Source organism: Triticum urartu, chromosome 3 (genome assembly GCF_003073215.2).
Source record: "Triticum urartu cultivar G1812 chromosome 3, Tu2.1, whole genome shotgun sequence".
NCBI lineage: Eukaryota > Viridiplantae > Streptophyta > Magnoliopsida > Poales > Poaceae > Triticum > Triticum urartu.
The window spans coordinates 165134468-165161091 of record NC_053024.1 but is presented as its reverse complement, the minus strand read 5'-3'; positions in this window follow the sequence as shown (position 1 = coordinate 165161091).

Here is a 26624-nt window from a genome sequence, read left to right as displayed (position 1 = left end):
AGGGTTGAAAGTTGATGACGTGGCTTTGAATGGTGCATACTGAACGCACAAAAAATCTGGAGTTGTAATAAGTTTAAAAAATGAATTGCCTTTGTAACAGATGAGTTTTCATCTGAAACCCCGATACTTCGAAAGAGATTATCCATTTTCTACACAAAGTGCATCCAGTTTTTGCCGTAACCCTCTCTACTTTTTGGAGATGCTATGTGGGTGAAATGATGACACCATGCCAAATTTCAACCTTTTCAGAGTTCATTTGTAGTGCTTTTCAATTGCAGGGTCATTTAGCTCAAAACAATCAGTAAATGCATGAAAAATAGCAAATGATGTCAGAAAGGGTTGAAAGTTGATGATGTGGCTTTGAATGGTGCATACCGAACGCACAAAAAGTCTGGAGTTGTACTAAGTTAAAAAATGAAATGCCTTTGTAACAGATGAGTTTTCGTTTGAAACCCCGATACTTCGAAAGAGATTGTCCATTTTGTACATGAAGTGCATCCAGTTTTTTCCGTAACCCTCTCTACTTTTTTGCACATGCTATGTGGGTGAAATGATGATACCATGCCAACTTTCAACCTTTTCAGAGTTCATTTGTAGTGCTTTTCAATTGCAGGGTCATTTAGCTCAAAAAATCAGTAAATGCATGAAAAATAGCAAATGATGTCAGAAAGGGTTGAAAGTTGATGATGTGGCTTTGAATGATGCATACTGAAAGAACAAAAATCCTGGAGTTTTAATAAGTTAAAAAATTGAAATGCATTTGTAACAAATTAGTTTTCGTCCGAAACCCCGATACTTCGAAAAACATTGTCCATTTTGTACACGAAGTGCATCCAGTTTTTGCCGTAACACTCTCTACTTTTTTGCACATGCTATGTGGGTGAAATGATGATACCATGCCAACTTTCAACCTTTTCAGAGTTTATTTGCAGTGCTTTTCAATTTCAGGGTCATTTAGCTAAAAAAATAGAAAATGCATGAAAAATAGCAAATGATGTCAGAAAGGGTTGAAAGTTGATTGAGGGAGTCCTGGATTCGGGGGTATCCGGACAGCCAGACTATATCCTTTGGCCGGACTGTTGGACTATGAAGATACAAGATTGAAGACTTCGTCCCGTGTCCGGATGGGACTCTCCTTGGCGTGGAAGGCAAGCTTGGCAGTACGGATATGTAGACCTCCTTCCTTGTAACCTACTTTGTGTAACCCTAGCCCCCTCCGGTGTCTATATAAACCGGAGGGTTTAGTCCGTAGGACCAACAACAACAATCATACCATAGGCTAGCTTCTAGGGTTTAGCCTCTTCGATCTCGTGGTAGATCAACTCTTGTACTACTCATATCATCAAGAATAATCAAGCAGGACGTAGGGTATTACCTCCATCAAGAGGGCCCGAACCTGGGTAAACATCGTGTCCCCTGCCTCCTGTTACCATCCGCCTAGACGCACAGTTCGGGACCCCCTACCCGAGATCTGCCGGTTTTGACACCGACATTGGTGCTTTCATTGAGAGTTCCTCTGTGTCGTCATCGTTAGGCTTGATGGCTCCTTCGATCATTGATAGCGATGCAGTCCAGGGTGAGACTTTTCTCCCTGGACAGATCTTTGTATTCAGCGGCTTCGCACTGCAGGCCAACTCGCTTGGCCATCTAGAGCAGATCGAGAGTTACGCCCCTGGCCACCAGGTCAGGTCTGGAAGCTTAAAATACATGGCCGACATCCGCGGAGACTTGATCTTCGACAGATTTGAGTCCCTGCCGATGGCGCCGCACGGTCACGATGAGCAGGGTTTAGCTCTACCATCGGATAGTGTTCAGGAGACCGCACCGGCAACCGCTCCGACCCTCAATTCGGGGCGAATTGCGCCATCCATGGACGGGTGGATAGACCCTGCCACAGAGGCCACATTCTCAGCGGCGATCGAGCTGAGTATCGACCTTACCCTTCATGAGAGCCGTGATGCCAAACTGCCAGATTCTTCCCCGGCCACGGACTCCGAACCGCCTGCGCCCGTGCCTATGGAATTCGACTGGCGCCGATCATGGAGTTTACCTCCACGGATATCTTTCAGCACTCGCCCTTCGGCGACATACTGAACTATGTCCTGGCCGAACTATGTCCGACAGGATTGGGATGCGGATGACGAAGAAATTCGCCACCCGCCCACCACCCACTTAGTAGCCACTGTCGACAATTTGACCGACATGCTCGACTTCGACTCCGAAGACATCGACGGTATGGACGATGATGCTGGAGACGAACAAGAACCACTGCCCACAGGGCACTGGACAGCCACCTCATCATATGATATATATATATATATGGTGGACACACCGAAAGAAGGCAATGGTGACGGGACAGCGGAGGATGACCCCTCCAAGAAGCAACCCAAGCGCCGACGTCAGCGGCGCCGCTCTAAGTCTCGCCAAGGCAAAAGCGGTGATACCGGCGCAGGAGATAATAGTACTCCGGACAGTGCCTAAGATGACGACAATCTCCTCCAGCAAGATTTAGAGCAGGAGGATAGAGAAGCCAGCCCTCCTGAGAGAGCGCCAGATGGAGAGGCAGAGGATGATAATTACACGCCTCCCTCCGAAGACGAGGCAAGCCTCGACGATGAGGAATTTGTTGTGCCTGAGGATCCCGTCGAGCAAGAGCGCTTCAAGCACCGGCTCATAGCCACGGCAAATAGCCATAAGAAAAAGCAACAACAGCTTCAAGCTGATCAAGATTTGCTAGCTGACAGATGGACTGAAGTCCTTGCGGACGAGGAATATGAACTCGACCGCCCCTCCAAGAGTTACCCAAAGCGCAGGTTGCTACCCCGACTGGAGGAGGAAGCATTAAAACCTACATCTCCAACGTATGACGCGGCTGATCGGCCACCTCGTGGCCGCGACAGAGGGGCATTTTAGCCAAAAGCTCAGCCCGCACCCCGACGCCACTCAAATAAAAATGTCAAGGCACAGGGAGACACGCTAGACCTGCGAGACGTATTGGAGGACAAAGCAAAACACGCAAGATCGATCTACGGCTCACGAGGGCGCGCCACTATGGGAGACGATAACCGTCATGCCGGATACAGTAAAAGTAAATCCGGCCGGGCCGAACACAGCGGACAAGACTCATTTGAGATGCATTGTGATATAGCCTAGTACAGAGGCGCCACACACCCCCTATGCTTCACAGACGAAGTAATGGATCACCAAATCCCAGAGGGTTTCAAACCCGTAAATATCGAATCATACGACGGTACAACAGATCCTGCGGTGACGATCTACATGCCATCAAATAACTCCCACTCAAACTCAAAGAACCAGCTCGGCATTGGCTCAACAGCCTGCCAGCAGAATCCATTGGCTGTTGGGAAGATCTGGAAGCCGCATTCCTCGACAACTTCCAGGGAACTTATGTGCGACCACCAGATGCCGATGACTTGAGCCACATAATTCAGTAGCTAGAGGAATCGGCTAGGCAATTCTGGACACGGTTCCTAACAAAGAAAAATCAAGACGTCGACTGTCCGGATGCAGAGGCCCTAGCAGCTTTTAAGCACAATATCCGCTACGAGTGGCTCGCCCGGCACCTTGGCCAGGAAAAGCCGAAATCTATGGCAGCCCTCACGACACTCATGACCCGCTTTTGCGCGGGAGAGGACAGCTGGCTGGCTCGAAGCAATAACATATCAAAGAACCATGGTACTTCGGATGCCAAGGATAGCAATGGCAGGTCACGTCGCAACAAACACAAGCGCTGCATCAACAACTACAATACCGAGGATACGGCAGTCAATGCCGGATTTAGAGGCTCTAAACCCGGTCAGCGGAAAAAGCCATTCAAAAGAAGCACTCCAGTCCCGTCCAGTTTGGACCGTATACTCGATCGCTCGTGCCAAATACATGGCACCCCCGACAAGCCAGCCAACCACACCAACAGGGAATGTTGGGTGTTCAAGCAGGCCGGCAAGTTAAATGCCGGAAACAAAGATAAGGGGTTACATAGCGATGACGAGGAGGAGCCCCGACTGCCGAACACCGGAGGATAGAAGAGGTTCCCTCCACAAGTGCGGACGATGAACATGATATACGCAACCCACATCCCCAAGAGGGAGCGGAAGCATGCGCTAAGGGACGTATATGCCTTGGAGCCAGTCGCCCCAAAGTTCAACCCATGTTCCTCCTGCCCGATCACCTTCGATCGCAGGGACCACCCCACTAGTATCTGTCATGGCGGATTCGCCGCACTGGTCCTAGACCCAATCATCGACGGATTTCACCTCACTCGAGTCCTTATGGACGGCGGCAGCAGCCTAAACCTGCTTTATCAGGACACAGTGCGCAACATGGGTATAGACCCCTCAAGGATCAAACCCACAAAAACGACATTCAAAGGCGTCATACCAGGTGTAGAGGCCCATTGCACATGCTCAGTCACACTGGAAGTGGTCTTCGGATCCCCGGATAACTTCCAAAGCGAGGAGTTAATCTTCGATATAGCCCCGTTCCGCAGTGGCTATAACGCACTGCTCGGGCGAACCGCATTTGCGAGATTCAATGCGGTGCCGCATTATGCATACCTCAAGCTCAAGATGCCAGGACCTCGGGGGGTCATCACAGTCAATGGAAACACAGAGCGCTCTCTCTGCACGGAGGACACTGCGGCCCTTGCAGCATAAGCACAAAGCAGCCTCTTCAGGCAATCCACCAGTTCGGTGATTAAACACCCGGACACCGTCAAGCGCGCCCGGAGTAATCTGCAACAAGACCGCCTGGCACGTTCTGAGCTCGCATAGCAATGCGGCCCCCACCCCAGTCCCAGCCAAACGGCGAAATCCGTGCCTCACGTACATAATTATGCATTGAAAATACCATGGGCATAGGTGGGTGGGGGGGCACGACTACGGCACGCCCCAAAACGCAGCTCAACCGCACTAGGGGCTTCCCGCCTTATTATTTTTTCTCTCTTTCAGGACTTTACTCTCTGGAAACCCCGCCCGGCAGTACGATTGCCGGACACACGATACAACAACCAAGGATGCAGAAAGCTACGTCGCATCATGGAATTCCCAGGTGGTCTCTGATAATGAGCGAAATACCTGCTTTAAATACCATTCCTCAGCTTGCCCTTGGAGGGGACATGTCAAATAGTCCTAATTTTTGCTTATCGCACTACTTGTATCATTCTGCTTCAACGCACCTTTTTGAGTAAACAATCATAGCACTAGACTATTACCACATTCTCTATTCTTTTATATATATATGTTCATTCATGACATCCAACACCCGTACACTCTGGTACGGCCAATATGCCAGGGGCTTAAGCATACCCCATAACACAACGTGAGAAGTCCGAACACTTTCGACAGTGCGGCACCCCGAACTTATAGCATTATATGCATCAGCTCCGAATCATGTCTTGGGTCAATAGTTGGGTTTGCCTGGCTCCCATGTTTTGGTACCTTACGTTCCGCTATATCGGCTAAGGTAGCACTGGGAGAACTACTGCGATTGTGCCCCGGTTCATCTGGTCAAGCACCTCAGTAGAGAAAGCTAAAATTGACTGTCATGATAAGGCGAGAGCCGGTCGCTGTTCGAGAGGTCTCGAGTCCCTAAAGACTTATGCCGCTTAGGGCGAGGAGTCGGCTTTGTCCGGCTTAGGCGTGTATAGCGCCCCGAATTCAGCCTTCCGAATACTAGGGGCTTCGCCTAAATTTAAAATTGTAGACTTCTATGGCTAAGTGAGAGTGATAAAGCATTATAGTCCGATTGCCTTGTTCGTTGCGCTGAGTACCTCCCTCGAAGGACCCAACAATGGGAAAAAGAGTGCTCATATTTATCCCGAACACCCCAGCACTTGTGGCATGGGGGCAGAAGCCGATGACTGGCCATCTCTCAGATTTGATAAACAGCCGCACAAAAGGTAATATTTTAAATTCAAACAAGCGTTGCATAGCGCACATGAACAAGTTTTCATAATACAGGATCACACGAGCAAGTTCATTCAAAAATTAAATCCTTCGCACACTCGTCCACCCTTCAGGACACCCTCATAATACATCTCAGGGTGGTGATGCTCCTTGCCCTGCGGCGGCCCCTCCTTCACCAGCTTCTCGGAGTCCATCTTGGCCCAGTGCACCTTCGCACGGGCAAAAGCCCGGCGTGCACCTTCGATGCAGACGGACCACTTTATGACTTCCTGCCATGGGCAGGCATCCACAAGCCGCCTCACCAAGCCGAAGTAGCTGTTGGGAAGGGAGTCGCCAGGCCACATCCGGGCTATAAGGCCCCTAATGGCCTGTTCGGCCGCCTTGTGCAGCTCGACCAGTTGCTTCAGCTGGTCGCTCACAGGCATCGGGTGTTCGGTCCCAGTATACCGAGACCAAAACAACTTCTCCGTCGAGCTTCCCTCCTCGGCCCGATAGTACTTTGTGGCATCCGACACGCTGCGGGGCAACTCTGCGAATGCTCCTGGAGAGCTCCGAACTCGGGTAAGTAATAAGTAATTTACTTTCACATGCTTGCTTTGCATAATGAATGTCTTACCCGCCGCTATCTTCCTCATCGCCTCAATTTCCTGGAGGGCCTTTTGGGCTTCAGCCTTGGCATGCTTTGTGATCTCGAGGGCCACAGCAAGCTCGGACTCTCGCGTCTTCGAGTCAAACTCCAAAGTCTCGTGCTTCTTCACGAGAGCCTGGAGCTCTTGCTGCAACTCGCCCACCCGTTCCTCTTGTTTCTCCCGCTCGGTGCGCTCTTTGGCCGCTTTGTTTTCGGCCTCGGACAACGCTTGCTTCAGGGTCGCCACTTCGGTCATGGCCCCTGGCACATCCATGATGATCCTATCATTTTGCAACCGCATCTTTTATATATATATATACATATAGACAAGGTATTACTTACCTTTGTTCTCCTTGAGCTGCCTCTTGGCAGGGCTGAGCTCTTTCTCGGACTGCTCGAGGTTCTCCTTTAGTGCGGCGACCTCCGCAGTCAGTGCGATAGAGGTCAGCAGCGAAGCCTGCATACGCATATAGACAAACTTGTATTAGACTCCTGCAGATATTATTTGATCCTCTATTCAGCTTTTCTTTGTGAACACCAAACAGAGCATCAGGGGCTACTGTGTATGCGGTAATATTTTCCTATATTTTAAACACTTACCTCAAAGCCTGTTAGAAGGCTGGCACAGGCTTCAGTCAGTCCGCTCTTGGCGGACTGAACCTTCTTGATCACCGCACTCATAATAGTGTGGTGCTCTTCGTCGATGGAAGCGCCGCAAAGCGCTCCCAGCAGGTTGTCCGGTGCCTCTGGATAGACAGAGGTCACTGGCACGGGCAGCTTGCCCCTCTTGGAAGGGGGCCGCCTGCCGGAGTCCGGAACCACTAGAGGTTCCGATGCGGTGTTCGGCTGAGGGCCGAACTTGGAGCCCTTGGGAGTCTTGCTCCCTTTGCGCCTGGAGTCCAGAAGGTCACCTTGAGGCGCCTCCGGGACTATCTCCCCCCGGCTCAGTGCCCCTTGAGACAATACCTCGACATTGTCCGTAGGGCGAGGAGAGGAGGCGGTTGGAAGTGTATCACTATTCATATCTGACGAGTCCAAGGAACCGTCCGACGAGGATACGTCGATATGGGCTCGAGGCGGACTGCATGATCATATTCGACATTAGGAGAAGCAGTGCAATAAAAGTATGCTATGAGTTACTCTGGTATCCGAATACTTACGACTTCGCCAGGGGCTTGGCCCTGAGTAACCACTCGTCTTCGCTGTCGGCGGCGGTGGTGGAACAGTCCGGAAGGAGAGTCCTTCCCTTCTTGGACCCTTCGGCCTCCCCGGTTGGGGCGGCCTTCCTTTTCTTGTCTCCCCTGGCTGGAGGGGGAGAATCTTCATCTTCCTCCTCCTCATTTTTACGCGAGGAGTGCGTCTCAGAGTTATCGGACAATGAGTCCGATACCACCTGGCGTCGGGAACTCTTTCGGGTTCACGTGGCCTTCTTCTTGATCTTCTCCGGCACCTCATAAGGAGCTGGAGTCCGCATCTCCGTCAGGAGAGCGTCTGCAGAGTCTTCGGACAGAGGGGCCAGACAGTCAATCTTCTCCGATGTCTCCACCCAGTCCTATCTAAGGCATGGGAGCTCAGACCCCGCACATGGTTAAGCTATGGGAAATAAATACTCTACCAGATGTACAAAACTTACCGGATTCACAGGGCGCTTCACGCTTAGCCCACGGTCCTCGGTAAGGGGAGGGGGGGACCTCGGCGCCCTTGAACAGCACCTTCCAAACTTCCTTATGCGTCGTGTCGAAGAGCTCGCGTAGAGTCTGGTGCTGGGCCGGGTCGAACTCCCACAAGTTGAAAACCTGTTGTTGACACAGGAGGATCCGGCGGAAGAGCATGACCTGGACTATGTTGAAAAGCTTGAGTTTCTTGCCTATCATGTTCCGGATACACTTCTGGAGTCCGTCTAGCTCCACCGATGATCCCCAGGACAGTCCCTTCTCCTTCCAGGAAGTGAGCCACGTGGGGATTCCGGATCGAAACTCGGGGGCCGCCACCCAGTTGGTGCCGCGCGGCTCAGTGATGTAGAACCACCCCGATTGCCACCCCTTATGGTCTCCATGTAGGAGCCCTCGAGCCATGTAACCTTGGGCATTTTGCCCACCATGGCTCTGCCGCATTCCGCTTGTTGGCCGCCTACTACCTTCGGTTTGACATTGAAGGTCTTCAGCCACAGGCCGAAGTGGGGCCGAATGCGGAGGAAAGCCTCGCACACGACGATGAATGCCGAGATGTTGAGGATGAAATTCGGGGCCAGATCATGGAAGTCCAGCCCGTAATAGAACATAAGGCCGCAGATGAATGGATGGAGGGGAAACCCTAGTCTGCGGACGAAGTGGGTGAGGAAAACTACCCTTTCGTGAGGTTCCGGGGTAGGGACGATCTGCCCCGCGGCTGGCAGCCGATGCGCGATATCCGCGGCTAAGTATCCGGCCCCACGCAACTTTTTGATGTCTCATTCCGTGACGGAGGAGACTATCCACTTGCCTCCCGCTCCGGACATGTTTGGAGAGGGTTGAGGAGAAGGATGTGGACTTGGGCGCTGGAGCTCGAGTGCGCGAGAATGGATGAGCAAGGAGGAAGAAGGCGTGGGTAGAAAAAGGTGAATCCTTATCCCTTATAAGGGCGGACTAAACTATGCGCCCCCACCAGCCTGGTAAAACTCGCTTATCCCCCAAGAGCCGTAATTGATGGCGTGGTTGGGTTACCCACGTCCGTATTGATGGGAATCCCGTAATAAGGGGACACGATCTCTGCTTCGACAAGACGTGCCAAGGAAACCGCCTCGTGAAACACACTGAGGTTGGTTGTGAAAAACGATTCGAATGATGACCTGGCTGTGGTGTGATGTGACACTGCGAAATGCATCGGCAGATTAGATTTGTGAAAATATTATTCTCTCTACGGTTGTATGTGGAACTTGTTTTGCAGAGCCGGACACAATCCTCGTGTTCAAAATCTTCTATGAAGTATTCGCAGGAGGAACCCGCCTTGCAATGCCGAAGACAATCTGCGTGCCGGACTCATCGTCATTGAAGCCTGGTTCAGGGGCTACTGAGGGAGTCCTGGATTCGGGGGTATCCGGACAGCCGGACTATATCCTTTGGCTGGACTGTTGGACTATGAAGATACAAGATTGAAGACTTCGTTCCGTGTCCGGATGGGACTCTCCTTGGCGTGGAAGGAAAGCTTGGTAGTACGGATATGTAGATCTCCTTCCTTGTAACCGACTCTGTGTAACCCTAGCCCCCTCCGGTGTCTATATAAACCGGAGGGTTTAGTCCGTAGGACCAACAACAACAATCATACCATAGGCTAGCTTCTAGGGTTTAGCCTCTTCGATCTCGTGGTAGATCAACTCTTGTACTACTCATATCATCAAGAATAATCAAGCATGACATAGGGTATTACCTCCATCAGGAAGGCCCGAACCTGGGTAAACATCGTGTCCCCTGCCTCCTGTTACCATCCGCCTAGACGCACAGTTCGAGACCCCCTACCGGAGATCCACCGGTTTTGACACCGACATTGATGACCTGGCTTTGAATGGTGCATACTGAATGCACAAAAAGTCTGGATTTGTAATAAGTTAAAAATGAATTGCCTTTGTAACAGATGAGTTTATGTCCGAAACCCCGATACTTCGAAATAGATTGTCCATTTTGTACACGAGGTGCATCCCGTTTTTGCCGTAACCCTCTCTACTTTTTTGCACATGCTATGTGGGTGAAATGATGATACCATGCCAACTTTCAACCTTTTCATAGTTCATTTGTACTGCTTTTCAATTTCAGGGTCATTTAGCTAAAAAAATATCAGCAAATGCATGAAAAATAGCAAATGATGTCAGAAAGGTACACGTTTGTCCGAAGCACAAAAATACATGTTTCAAATGCCAAAACACATAAGCACCCGAACTATTACAAAGATTCCCTACAGTTTTTCCAAAGTGGGACTTTCCGGATATATATAAGTCCGGAAACTCACGAGAGAAGAAAGTGATGACAGTGAAGCCTATCACATCTAGAGTGAGATCTTTGGGTGTGAAAATTTTTCTCCGTGTGTGTCCCTTTGCATCGTAACCATGGACAATCTTCATCATTTAACTAGATGCTTGGGTCAATATTCACTATGAATGGAGCAATTTCATCAAACTTTTCATAATCTTCTGACATGTCTGTCTTGTGATCCACTCCCTCGATGTTTCTTTTCCCTGAAAGAACTATGTGGTGCTTTGGTTCATCGTATGATGTATTCGCTTCCTTATCTTTTATTATTCTCGGCTTGGTAGACATGTCCTTCACATAGAAAACCCGTGCCACATCATTGGCTAGGATGAATGGTTCGTCTGCGTACGCAAGATTGTTGAGATCCGCTGTTGTGATTCCGTATTGCGGGTCTTCCATTACCCCGCCTCGTGTCATATTGACCCATTTGCACCGAAACAAGGGGACCTTCAAACCACGTCCATAGTCAAGTTCCCATATGTCCTCTATGTAACCATAATATGTGTCCTTTCCCCTCTTGGTTGCTGCATTAAAGCGGTCACCACCGTTTTGGTTGGGGCTCTTCTTATCTTGGGGGATCGTGTAAAATGTATTCCCATTTATCTCGTACCCTTTGAAAGTCATTATATTCGAAGATGGTAACTGGGACAACAAGTACAGGTCATCTTCAACAGCGGCGTCATGCATGGCACGTGTCTGCAACCAACCGGCGAAAGTCCCCATTTGTTCACGTGTAATCCAATCGTCAGACTACTCCGGGTGTTTGGAGCATAGAAAATTGTTGTGTTCCTCCATATACAGATCCACCAAGGAGAAATTTGGTAGAACTCTGTAGTGTGCTTGAGTGAGAGAATGCCCATCCATACATATTATTTATTCCGATCCTAGCATGCCATTTCCACCCAGTCTGCCCTTATGTCATGATTCAGGAACACCAATCGACTTAAGGTCAGGAATAAAGTCAATACAAAACTCAATGACCTCCTCATTTTCATGGCCCTTGGAGATGCTTCCTTTTGGCCTAGCACGGTTATGAACATATTTCTTTAAGACTCCCATGAACCTCTCAAAGGGGAACATATTGTGTAGAAATACAGGACCCAGAACGTTAATCTCTTCGCATAGGTGAACTAGGACGTGCGTCATGATGTTGAAGAAGGATGGTGGGAACACCAACTCAAAACTGACAAGACATTGAACCAAATCATTCTCTAACCTTGGTATGATTTCTGGATCGATTACCTTCTGAGAGATTGCATTGAGGAATGCAGATAGCTTCACAATGGCTAATCATACGTTTTCCGGAGGAGCCCCCTCAATGCAACCAGAAGCAGTTGTGTCATAATCACGTGGCAGTCATGAGACTTTAGGTTCTGGGACTTTTTCTCTGCCATATTTACTATTCCCTTTATATTCGATGAGAAGCCAGACGGGACCTTCATACTGAGCAGGCATTCAAAGAAGATTTCCTTCTCTTCTTTGGTAAGAGTGTAGCTAGCATGACCCTGATGTATGTCGTCTTTTCTATGCATACATTGCTGGTCCTCCTGTGCCTCCGGTGTATCTTTTGTCTTCCCATACATGCCCAAGAAGCCAAGTAGGGTCATGCAAAGATTCTTCGTCACGTGCATCATGTCGATTGCGGAGCGGACCACTAGGTCTTTCCAATAGGACAGGTCGCAAAATATAGATTTCTTCTTCCACATGGGTGCGCATCCGTCAGCGTCATTCGGAACAGATTGTCTTCCAGGACCCTTTCCAAAGATTACCTTCAAATCCTTGACCATATCATGTACATCATCACCAGTACGGTGGTGAGGCTTCGTCCGGTGATCTGCCTCACCTTTGAAATGCTTGCCTTTCTTTCTTACGGGATGCCTGCTCGAAAGAAATCAACGGTGTCCCAGGTACACATTCTACCTAGAATTATCCAAATATATACTGTTGGTATCATCCAAACAGTGTGTGCATGCGCGGTATCCCTTGTTTGTCTATCCTGACAGTTTACTGAGAGCAGGCCAATCATTGATGGTCACAAACAGCAACGCATGTAGGTCAAATTCTTCTTGTTTGTGTTCATCCCATGCACATACAACTTTTCCATTCCATAGTTGTAAGAGTTCTTCAACTAATGGCCTTAGGTACACATTAATGTCGTTGCCAGGTTGCTTAGGGACTTGGATGAGCACTGGCATCATAATGAACTTCCGCTTCATGGACAACCAAGGAGGAAGGTTATACATACATAGAGTCACAGGCCAGGTGCTATGGTTGCTTCTCTGCTCCCCAAAAGTATTAATGCCATATGTGCTTAGACCAAACCATACGTTCCTTGCGTCACCTGCAAAGTCCTCCCAGTACTTTCTCTCCATTTTTTTCTCCACTGCGACCCATCAGCGGGTACTCTCAACTTTTAGTCTTTCTTATGGTATTCTCTGTGCAATCGCATCAACTTGGCATGCTCTTTATTTTGGAACAAACGTTTCAACCGTGGTATTATAGGAGCATACCACATCACCTTGGCAGGAATCTTCTTCCTGGGATGCTCGCCCTCGACATCACTAGGGTCGTCGCGGCTGATCTTATAGCGCAATGCACCGCATACCGGGCACGCGTTCAAATCCTCATACTCACCGCGGTAGAGGATGCACTCATTAGGGCATGCATGTATCTTCTATACCTCTAACCCTAGAGGGCAGACAACCTTCTTTGCTTCGTATGTACTCTCAGGCAATTCGTTGTCCTTTGGAAGCATCTTCTTTAACATTATCAGCAACTTCCCAATCCCTTGTCAGATGCACCATTCTCTGCCTTCCAGTGCAGTAATTCCAGTGTGGTGCCCAACTTTTTCTTGTCAGCTTCGCAATTCGGGTACAACAATTTCTTGTGATCCTCTAACATGCGATGCAACTTCTTCTTCTCCTTTTCATTTGCGCAGTTTCTCTTTGCATCGGCAATGGCCCGACCTAGATCATCAACGGGCTCATCTAATGCCTCTTCTTTAGCTTCTTCCCGCATTGCCGGCTCAACTTCTTCCCCCATTGTTGTACCATCGTATTCAGGGAACCCATGGACAGGATAGCTGTCGTCGTCCTATTCTTCTTCATTGTCTTCCATCATAACGCCACTTTCTCCCTGCTTGGTCCAAACATTATAGTGGGTCATGAAACCAGACTCAAATAGGTGGACGTGAATGGTTCTTGACTTAGAGTAATTCTGATCATTCTTACACCCGGCACATGAACAAGGCATAAAACCATCCCCCCGCTTGTTTGCCTCAGCCGCAAGCAGAAAAGTACCACACCATTATTGGTCATCGTACATCCATTGCCGGCTCATCTTCATCACACAGAACCGAATAGACCAAATTAATACAAGTTCGTACATAAAGTTCATACAACACTTATTCTCATAAAACAAACATACAAATAACTCTCTAGCTAAAGCATTTAAATGCAACAACAAATGCGATCAAGATGGCAACTAAGGTAACAATTGATCCAACAGCATAATGATACCAAGCCTCACTATCAATGTCATATTTTCTAATCTTTATAATCTTCAAGCGCATTTTCTCCATCTTGATCTTGTGATCATCGACGACATCGGCAACATGCAACTCCAATTCCATCTTACCCCCCTCAATTCTTTTCAATTTTCCTTTCAAATACTCATTTTCTCTTTCAACTAAATTTAACCTCTTGACAATAGGGTCGGTTGGAATTTCTGGTTCACAAACCTCCTAGATAAAAATATCTATGTCAACTTGATGGGAATAATTTTTCATAAACACAAAATGCAACAAATAGTTATAAAAGAGAATATACCACATCCGAATCATAACCCGGACGAGGGCCGACGGGGACGGATATCAAAACCATGCCACTATGTATAACAAACAACGTACGGGTAAGAGAATTATACAAGTAACTATATATCTAAATCACACAAACATGATGTTTTTAGATAAAAAGATAAGAACAAGAGGATCACCACAAGGTGGTGCCGGTGATGGGACGGTGCGGGCGATCGACGGTGGTTAGGACAGAGATGGGAAGGCACTAAGTAAACCACACCTACATATGCAAACTAAGAGTTATTTTGACCTCAAATTGCATATAAATCAAATACTACCACACATAATTCCTCCCAAAATAAAACCCACAAATCACTATACTTATATAGCATTGCAAGACCTAATCTAGCAATGAGAGATGAAAGGACAAAGTTGCTAACCTTTGTGATCACTTGGATGGATGGGGTGCCTTCAAATCTTGGACAAATTTTGGCAAAAATGGAGATGAGCTCGAGCAAGAGGGGAAGAAAATAGAGAGGAGGGGAAAAACAGAGTGCTTCGGCTCGGGCTGGATGAAGCACTAAATATAGTGTGACCTTTAGTACCAGTTGGTTTTATGAACCGGGACTAAATGTTCATCTCTAGTCCCGGTTCGTGGCATGAACCAGTACTAAAGGTGCCGGTGGGGGCCCAGCCTGTCACCACGTCTTTAGTACTGGTTCGTGGCATGAACCGGTACTAAAGGTTCGCCAGGAACCAGTACTAATGAGCGTCGCCCGCCTACACTACAAAAGAAGACACTTCCGTGATGATACGTGTTTGTCACAGTAGGTCATGTTTTCTATCATGCATGTACATCCATGATGATTTTACGACGGAATCAAGATAGTCATACCTGTTGAGGGAGTCCTGGATTAGGGGGTCTCCGGACAGCCGGACTATATCCATTGGCCGGACCGTTAGACTATGAAGATACAAGATTGAAGATTTCGTCTCGTGTCCGGATGGGACTCTACTTGGCGTGGAAGGCAATCTAGGCAATACGAATATGGATATCTCCTCCTTTTTAACCGACCTTGTGTAACCCTAACCCTCTCCGGTGTCTATATAAACCGAAGGGTTTTAGTCCGTAGGACAACAATCACAACATACAATCATGCCATAGGCTAGCTTCTAGGGTTTAGCCTCTCTGATCTCGAGGTAGATATACTCTTGTACTACCCATATCATCAATATTAATCAAGCAGGACATAGGGTTTTACCTCCATCAAGAGGGCCCGAACCTGGGTAAAACATCGTGTCCCCTGCCTCCTGTTACCATCCAGCCTAGACGCACAGTTCGGGACCCCCTACCCGAGATCCGCCGGTTTTGACACCAACATTGGTGCTTTCATTGAGAGTTCCGCTGTGCCGTCTCCACCAGGAAGGATGTGTCATCCCGTCTTTAATGACGGCACTATTGCTGAGGGAGCTTTGGCTATAGGCCAAACTCTCCGGCTAGGTGGTTTTCTTATGACTGCCTGTTCAGCCGCTGCACCGACGATGACTTCTTAGGTCATCGAAAGCAATCGTCACGTCAACTCGGAACTCGCCGAGCAGTTAGATCCAATGGAGCTCTCTTCCCTGAACGAGCTCTTGGATCGCATCGCCGCCCTGGGAGTCGCTACAGACTACGATCAGATTGGGCCTAAACCCGATCTGAGAGAGATCAACTCTCCCCAGGTCACCCATCACGTTGCAGTGATGGAGGAACAATGCAGCAACCCTTCATCTATCTTAAGGACTAGCTATGTCCGGATTCCTGATCCCTCCAAGCCGGATACCCGCGGAGGGAGGACGTCACTCAAGGCCTGAACCTAGAATCAGGCAGCGGGCTAGATTTATCGGAAAACATCCAAGAATCCAAACTTCCGAGTTCGGAAACTCCTTGGCCCCTAAGTCTCAGATTGGGTGAGGATTCGGATTCAATTCCACCCACCCACCCAAACATACGCGATCTATCCCAAATTGGGCAAGAGCCCGAAGAAACAGTACACCATTATTGGGCCAGATTCCTCCTGGTCATGAACAGGACAAAGGACTGCCGCGAGGAAGACGCAATTTCATTCTTCTGCAATAATTGCATGGACAAGGGAATCCTCAACGCCATAAGTCGTCGCGAAATTACACGCTTTGCTGACTTGGTGTCCATAGTACGAAAGTACTGTGCGATGGAAAGCGCCTAGAAAACCGAAATAAAATTTTGGGATAATCCGGCCCATAATACAAACCCAGTCCAAAATAAAAGGGTGCATTATCACAATACACCTGGGTTAACTACCAAAAAGCAAAAGCCCTCTACAGGGCAAGGAACCGTACTGGAGGGATGGCTCAACGGACCCTGCAAAATTCATAGTACATCGGATGCAATACCAACGCACAACCTTAGAGCATGTTGGATACTCCGGCAGGTGGCCAAAAGTGGTGAGGATCTACTCCTCCCAAATACCACAGAGCACCATCCTGTGGACAACAATACGGTGTTAACGGTCTTTGAGACCTTCGCGTCAAATAATAGACGCAAGTGAACACTCCGCGGCATGGCCGAAATCTGCCACATAGCAGAAATAAATCCTAGGAGTGACACGGCTATTACCTTCAATGCCAGTGACGAACCTAAATTCCGAACAGCCCGAGCACCAGCCGCACTGGTCCTCACTCCAATCGTGGACGACTTTCGACTCACCAAGGTACTCATGGACGGCGGCTGCAGATTAAAACTCATCTATGAGGAAACTCTTCAAAAGATGGAAATAGACTGGAGCTGCATTGAGCAAAGTAGCACAACCTTTAGAGGAATCATCCCCGGTCAGGAAGCACGCTGTGCTGGAAAAATCACACTAGACGTGATATTCGGCACGCCGGATAATTATAGGTCCGAAGAAATTACATTCCAAGTGGCCCCGTTCAGCAGCGGATACCACGCTCTATTAGGGCGGGAGGCGTTTACAATCTTCTAAGCCATACCCCATTACGAGTACATGAAGCTCAAAATGCCCGGGCCCAACGAAATCATCACACTTGCTAGTGATCCGGACATAGCACTCCGCGCCGAAAATAAGACAACTGCACTGGCCCTTGAGGCACTATCCGAAGCCCTAGCGGCCGAGGAACTAATTGCGCTGCGCTCCACGGTGAACAGGGACGACGTGATACTCAATAAAAGATCCAAGTCCACCTCCTTTAAACCGGCGGACGAAATAGTCAAATTCCAAGTCCATCCAACGGACCCTACAAAAATAGCTTCCATCGGGGCACAATTAAACCCTGATGTCGACGCCGCACTGCGAGAGTTCCTACGCGAGAACTGGGACATTTTTGCCTGGCACCCTTCAGACATGCCAGGAATCCCACGCAGGCTGGCTGAGCACAGCCTAAATATCCTAAAAGGATTCAAGCCAGTCAAGCAGGCTCTTCGACGTTTCTCCGAACCTAAGAGACAAGCCATGGGAGAGGAGCTAGCCAAGCTATTGGAGGCTGGATTTATCAGAGACATAAAACATCCGGACTGGCTAGCAAACCTGGTGATGGTACCAAAGAAGGACAAATCCTGGCGCTTGTGCGTCGATTTTAAGGACCTTAACAAGGCCTGCCCAAAGGATCCCTTCCCCCTCCCCCGCATCGATCAGATCATCGATGCTACCGCAGGACACAATTCATTGTGTTTCCTCGATGCATACTCTGGCTACCATCAAATTAAAATGGCAGAGCCAGACCAAGCTGCAACGACATTCATCACACCATACGGCCCATTCTGCTTCAACACAATGCCCTTCGGGCTCGAAAACGCCGGCGCAACATATCAGCACATGATTCAGACATGTCTGGCAAACCAGATCGACAAAACAGTGGAGGCATACGTAGATGACGTGCTCGTTAAAAACAAGCATGTCGAAACTCTAGTAGACGATTTGAGGCTCACATTCGACAACCTCCGAACATATGACATCAAGCTCAATCCAGAAAAATGCGTTTTCGGCGTACCAGCCGGAAAGCTCCTGGGATTCATTGTCTCCAGTAGAGGTATTGAAGCTAATCCGGCCAAAATCCGAGCGTTGTCACAGTTGGCTACCCCAACAGACCTCAAACAAATACAAAAATTGACTGGATGCGTGGCGGCTCTAAGCTGCTTTATCTCCCGCTTGGGAGAAAAGGCATTACCCCTTTATCGCCTCCTCCGGCGCACCGAACACTTCGAGTGGACGGATGCCGCCACGGCCGGACTCAACGAAATAAAAGCCATATTGGCAACAAACCCAGTCCTGGCTGCGCCAAAAATTGGCGAACCAATGCTATTATACATTGCGGCAACTCATCAAGTCGTAAGCGCAGTGCTCGTCGTCGAGCGAGAAGTGGACGAACACAAATTCCCCCTTCAAAAGCCGGTTTACTATGTGTCCACTATCCTTACTCCATGCAAATCACGGTACCCGCATTATCAAAAGATAGCGTACGCGCTATTTATGGCATCCCGGAAGCTGCGACACTACTTTCAAGAGTGTTCGATAATGGTAGCCTCGGAAGTACCACTTAACGATATTATAAACAACCACGACACGATGGGCCGGATTGCCAAATGGGCCATTGAGCTCCTCCCGTTCGACATAACTTACAAGCCACGACGAGCTATTAAGTCGCAAGTTTTGGCCGACTTCGTCGCTGAATGGACGGAAGCCGAACTCCCTAAAGAGTACGACACATATTCAAACTGGATCATGCACTTCGACGGCTCCAAAATGTTGGCTGGTCTAGGGGCTAGCATTGTTTTAACGTCCCCAACAGGAGACACCGTTCAATACGTACTACAGATAATGTATACGGACTGCAACAACGCACCCGAATATGAGGCCCTCCTACATGGTCTCCGGATGGCAGTATCCATGGGCATTCAACGCCTAGAGGTGCGCGGGGATTCGAACCTCGCGATATCCCAAATAAATGGAGACTTTGATGCCAAGGATCCGAAAATGGCAGCTTATCACAATGCTGTCCTAAAAATGTCAGCTCGGTTCGAGGGGCTCGAATTTCACCATGTGGCTCGGGAAAACAATCAGGCGGCGGATATCCTCGCCCGCATCGGCGCAAAACGCGACGCGGTCCCTCCCAACATATTTCTGGAAAGGCTCTTCAAGCCATCCGTAGCATGGGAAGGGGACACCGGTAACAACAGCCCGGACCCGGCCAAAATACCCGATACCGAACTCTCTGACACAATCGGAGGCTCCGCCACCGAAATAACACATTCAGCCCACGAAATAATGGCCATTATTGCCCCGTGGACAGAACCATTCCTGGCCTACCTAACTAGACAGGAACTTCCGGAGGACCAAAATGAGGCACACTGCATAGTGCGGCGATCCAAGGCCTACAGGGTCCATGAGGGAGAATTGTACAAAAAAAGCGCTACCGGAGTCCTTCAAAGGTGCATCTCCAAAGAGGAAGGGCTGAACCTTTTGGCAGAAATTCACGCCGGACTCGGCGGTCATCATGCCGCAGCCCGGGCTCTTGTAAGAAAGGCCTTCCGTACAGGATTCTATTGGCCAATGGCCCGGGCAGATGCACAGGACTTGGTCCAACATTGCGCCGGTTGTCAGCTCTTTGCAAATCAAAGCCACATGCCACCCACCGCCCTCCAAACAATCCCCATTACATGGCCCTTCGCGGTCTGGGGGCTTGACATGGTTGGACCCCTTAAAGGGGGAACCCACAAGAAAAAATACTTATTGGTCATGGTGGATAAATTCACCAAATGGATAGGGGCTAAACCGGTTAAAACAACCGAATCCGGACCGGTGATAGCTTTCATATCCGGGGTTGTACACCGTTACGGCGTCCCCCACAGCATCATCACTGATAACGGCACGAACTTCATGGCCGACGAGGTAAAACTCTGGTGCAGCAAAATGGGCATCAAGCTCGATTATGCTTCAGTCTATCGCCCACAAACCAACGGTCAAGTCGAACGAATGGTCTTATAATCAGCGGCATTAAACCCAGATTAGTGCGCTCCTTAACGGAGTCTGACACACATTGGGTAGAGGAGCTCGACTCCATACTCTGGGGGCTGCGGACCACGCCGAATCGTAGTACCGGATATACACCATTTTTATGGTGTACGGCGCAGAGGCAGTCCTGCCCTGTGACATAATTCATGACTCACCTCGAGTGCGCATGTACGAAGAAAGAGAAGCCGAGCTCGATCGGCAGGATAGTCTGGACACCTTGGAGGAAGAGCGCGACGTAGCCAAAGCCCATTCCGCATTTTACCAGCAACAGGCTCGCAGATACCAAAGCAGAGAAGTACGGGCCAAAACTTATAACATTGGCGAACTAGTTCTACGACTGCCGGATAAGAAAAAGAACAAGCTCAAGCCAAAATGGGAAGGTCCCTTCATTATCGACCAAGTTCTGACCGGTGGAGCATACCGACTGTGGGATGCATCGACTAGTCGACTCAAGCCGAACCCATGGAACGCTGCCAGGCTTCGAAGATTCTACGCCTAGCACCGAACTTTATGTTAGTCCCCTCCCTTTGTCCATTTTCTGCATATGCATCATATGTCTTATTTCCCTTTCTTTCTTTTATTTCTCTAGGCCTTCAAGGGTCGCCTTGTGCCTCACTCATACATTACAGATGCGCTAGCCGCACTCTTCATACCTGGGGGCTTCTTTCACAGAAGCTTAAATTATTTACCTGGGCCTCACGCCCAACATATGTGTTATACTTCCGCATGTACATTTTTTCACCATTATATGCATCGATATGACTTAAGTTTTGGCCAAGCTGGGTTGCCTGGCTCTTGTATTTATGCCCTACGTTCCCGTTAATTCGGCTAGGGCATAAGGGGAGCACCTCTGCGATTGTTACCGCCGGGTCAGCCGGACGTGTACCTCAGGCTGGGTGAAGCCGAAAGCTAGCATTCTTAAGGGAATATTCGGTTGGTGAACAAAAGATGACTTTTCTTTATTATCCATATTTGCCCCCAGATGCTTTTTCTGCGCTTCTTGTCGCAGTCCGGACATGCACTTTAGGGCATGCTTACCCAGGGAAAGGAACCCTTAAAGGAACTATTCTCCCTGGAAGATGTTTCTTACTACCCATGTAATATAACATAACTAGTTGGGCACTTGTCCGATAAAGCACTAATGACCCCTACGCCTGGTCTCCATGCATGCCCCGGTTCTTACATAACCGAGAGGGTATTCGGATACACTCCGGACCGTCGGGTCCCGAGGTCGAAGCAAAAAGGTCCGCCACGACAAACGATCTACAATCCGGCTAGAAGGCATTATACATGTCACTTTAAAATTACATAGTCAAATTTGACTGGTTGAATTCCTCTTCAATACCATCCAATAGCCTGTCTAGTCTACAGTCCTGTTGGGAATACTTTGCGGCCAATTCTACTTGGCCGTACACTAAGCTCACAGGGATCTCCTTCCCATCGGGCCCCACAGGTCCAACTTCGGCCATATGGTTCGGGTCAGCCTTCGTGTACCGTGTCTTCACCATTACCCAGGATTTCCCTAGCGCCCTGACGGCAGGCCGATATCTTCCATAAACGGAAGAGCCGCCACGCTCCCTTTAGCTTTTCTGCAAGCTCTCCAAGGCCTTCGGGTATGGAGACCGATGGCCACAAGGCCTGGGCGACGCCTTGCATCACCTGCCGAACTCGTTCGTGCAGCTGTGAGAGCTCGGGAAGAAGGTCACCCGTTGAACTGGGCATTTCCTTGGCAGGACGACCTGTTAGCATACCTACAGACATAACTCTGTCAGCCAGCTTCCTCGCCAAACTCCTTTTCAAAGTTCGTTCAAGCACTTACTAAATATGCTGCGTCGAAGCCGCCGATTTTCCTTAACAGAGTCCGACAGTTGGGCACGAACATCTTGTAGTTCCACGCCTAGCTTGGTGTTGGCATCTAGGAGATCATTTTTCTCCTGCCTCACCCTCATAAGCACGCTCTCACCGGCCTTCAGCTAGCGTAGGAGCTGTTGCTTATCCGGATTTACTCCAGTGTCATCTACAATTTTATCGTCAGATCTACATATACACCGCATTCTATATGATACTTATCATTCGAAGGATATGTTACCAGAGGGGGTCTCTTTGGGCTCCCCTGCTGCGGCCAGTGCGGCCTGAAGTTGGGCTTTGCACTCTTCCAGCTCCTGGGACACTTGAGTATTCTTTTCTGTAAGAACCTGCATAACAAATGATCCTTAAATCAGTTATCCTAACTGTTTCAAGTCTCAGGGGCTACTGATACATATAATCACCAAATTTTCTCACCCGTATGTCTTTTACATACTGCTCCGTGGCTTTGGCTGGACCATTTTGAGCGGCACGGAGGTGCGCGTCTCCCGAGTTGAAGGCATGCAATGCCTCTTGGGAGAAACAAGCGTCACGAAGAACAGTCCGGCGACGCCTATGGTTCATTGCACTTTCCACCTCAGAATTGGTGGCGGACAGTTTATCCGCATCCTCTGTCGGAGGAGCACTCGGCGCACGCCTCGTGTTCATTCCCGCCTCCGAATCCGGCCTTGGAGCCTGGCTTGTGGAGGCGCGATTGGTAGCCTCTGCGGGTTAGTCCGGCGAGCGCTCTTTTTCCTGAAAACAAGGCATGGGCATTAATATGCCTCTGAGAATAATGTCTTGCAATAAAGACGGCGCGCCATACCGCTGCGCCAGTGTCTCAATCCGAACTGCGGGTCTTTTCAGCCTGCCTGGCCTCGCGGCCCCTTGTTGGCCAGTCACCGCAGGCTCGGCCTTCTGCCTTGAGGACCTCCCCTGCAAAACACGGCTGTTATACGGCAATCAAAAACACGCAAGGATGGATCCCTTTTTGAAGTGCTGGGACTTCGGTCTCAGTCACCTGTGAGGCTGGAAGTAGCCCAGGGTAATCGGTTGTAATGGCCACCAAAGCATTATCATTGCTCAATTGGTAAAACACCCCATCGATCAGCTCCACAGATACGTCCGGATCCTCCTGGGAGGCCGGGTCGAGGGACCGTCCAGGGTCCTCGGGTTGTGGAGGGGGGTTGTTTATCTCCCTTACAGCCTGGCACAGTTCCTGCGTGGAAATCGCTAGACTGAATACTTAACTACGGAAATATGAAACGGATGGGCGAGAAAAAGTCTCCGCTTACACAGCTCGGAGGATTGTACATAGAAAATCCGCCCTGCGGGTTGACACGAAGGAATTCCTCCTCTTCTCCCTTGTACAAAGTGGATAAGATCTTTATTAGATCAGCAACCGATCCCGGCCCTTTACGGCCGTAGCGAGTGGCGTCATCCTCCCTGTTGAAATCCCACATGGGGCGGCCTCTATAGTGAAGCGGCTGCACCCCCCGCATGATACATATGGCCATGACCTTGATCATGGTCAATCCGGATCGAGCTAAAAAACTTATCCGGCTCATCAGGTAAAGAACGTCCCTGTCATCTTCCTCCAGGGAGCTCCGTGGACGCCAGCTCCGGTGCTTCTTCAAAGGGGCGTTGTCGAACTCAGGAAGGCCGATACGAATAGGATCTGGGAGGGGGACGTCTTCTATATAAAACCATTCTGAAGGCCAGTCTCCAGACGTCTTCTTTGGGGTTCCGGACAAGTATCCGGTCCCGGCAATACGCCACACTTCGGCTCCGCCCACTTGATATATTGACCCCTTCTGAGAACGGGGCACAAGGCAGAACAACTTCTTCCACAGGGCAAAATGAGCCTCACAGCCCAAAAATAACTCGCAAAGGGCTACGAATCCCGCGATATGCAGCATGGAGGCAGGCGTAAGGTTGTGCAACTGGAGACCGTAGAACTCCAGGAGCCCCCGGAGAAACGGATGAATTGGGAATCCGAGCCCTCTTACCAAATAAGGGACAAGGCATACCCGCTCTCCCTTGGAGGGATTGGGAAGGCTCTCCGCTTGCTCTCCGCCATTATAGGTGGCAAGCCCGGCTCGAACCGGGACCAGGTACGCTGGGGGAAGAAATCCCTTGGTCTGAAGCATCACTAATTTGTTGTGCGGGACGGAACATCTCTTCCAATCCCCAGGCTTGGAGCTGGGGGAGCGAGAGGAGGAGCTGCGTGGACCGGCCATGATGGAATGGATCTGTGTCGGGTGCGCTCCGATGAAGGCTCGCCAAGGGAGGATGGTGTGATTTGGATCTGAATCCTCATATTTTTAATAGGCGGCTCATTTACACAGCTAGGGGGTAAATGTGAAAACACCCTGGCTCTTAACATTCGCTCGACACATGGAAAGTGGCCTTTATTGGGCGTGGAAGCCAAGGAGTGCAACATTCACAAGAGACCGGACACTATTTCAACAGGTACACAGAATTTGGAGAGGAACCCGCCTTGCAATGCCGAAGACAATACTGCACGCCGGACTCATCGTCATTGAAGCCTGGTTCCGGGGGCTACTGAGGGAGTCCTGGATTAGGGGTCTCCGGACAGCCGGACTATATCCATTGGCCGGACTGTTAGACTATGAAGATACAAGATTGAAGATTTCGTCTCGTGTCCGGATGGGACTCTACTTGGCGTGGAAGGCAAGCTAGGCAATACGAATATGGATACGTCCTTTGTAACCGACCTTGTGTAACCCAAACCCTCTCCGGTGTCTATATAAACCGAAGGGTTTTAGTCCGTAGGACAACAATCACAACATACAATCATACCATAGGCTAGCTTCTAGGGTTTAGCCTCTCTGATCTCGTGGTAGATCTACTCTTGTACTACCCATATCATCAATATTAATCAAGCAGGACGTAGGGTTTTACCTCCATCAAGAGGGCCCGAACCTGGGTAAAACATCGTGTCCCCTGCCTCCTGTTACCATCCAGCCTAGACGCACAGTTCGGGACCCCCTACCCGAGATCCGCCGGTTTTGACACCGACACCTGTGCTGTCGTTGAAGTGTTCCATGACATTACCAAAATTATCATCAGGGAAGTGTTCACTTCCATGACGATAAATCGTGCGTCATAGAAGTGCTTTCGTCAAGGGTGACCGACACATGGCATCCATCGTAACAGGTCGCCGTTAAGCTACCGGGTCCGGTTTTGGATCCGGTAACCCGTTAACAGCCCGGACCAATGAGGATTCTCCACGTGTAAAATTGTCATTGGCCAGAGGAAACACGTGTTGGCTCACCGTTGGGACAGATGTCATCCAATCATTGGACACGAGGTGCCTAGGATACGTCGACACGTGGCACAGCCCTACAGAGGCCCATTCCGGTGAAAAGGCCGGCCCAGCTAAAGGCCCACCATGTTTTTTCAGACACTAGTGGGCTGGCCCGTTAATAGCCTGCCATGTTTTGGGTCAAATTGAGGCCCATACCAGATTAGGCCCATTCACAGCCTGCCGTGTTTTGGGCCAAATTATGGCCCATATCGGAGCTGGCCCATTAACAGGCCACTATTCTTCTGGGCCCATTCTAAGACAGGTTTGTATTTCAGCCTATTAAATGCCCGGTAATAGTTTCGGCCTATTCGCGGCCCATGGTGCATCTGGGACGTTGTCAGTCCGGCTTAACTTTAGGCCATTTAACGGCCCATGCAGAAACTCGGCTATTTCTTGTCCGAAGTAACTTTAGGCCTCTTAACGGCCCGTAGTCTTCGTGGATAAATTTCAACCCAACTGGCCTATCGGGCTGTTAATGGCTCGTGTAATAGTTGGGCCTAATTACAGCCCACGTTGAATCCGGCCTGCTTACAGCCCATCTGATAATGGCCCATGACACTTTTAGGCCTATGGCCCTGATATGTCTGTGACGTATCTACTTTTCCAAACACTGCTGCCCTTGTTTTGGACTCTAATTTGCATGATTTGAATGGAACTAACCCGGACTGACGCTGTTTTCAGCAGAATTGCCATGGTGTTATTTTTTTGCAGAAATAAAAGTTCTCGGAATGACCTGAAATTCAACGGAGATTATTTTTGGAATATATAAAAAATACTGGCGAAAAGATCCACGTCAGGGGGCCCACACCCTGTCCACGAGGGTGGGGGCACGCCCCCTGCCTCGTGGGCCCCCTGACGCTGCACCGACCTCAACTCCAACTCCATATATTCACTTTCGTGGAGAAAAAAAATCGGAGAGAAGGATTCATCGCGTTTTACGTGGAGCCACCGCCAAGCCCTAAACTCTCTCGGGAGGGCTGATCTGGAGTTCGTTCGGGGCTCCGAAGAGGGCAATCCTTCAACATCATCATCATCAACCTTCCTTTATCACCAAT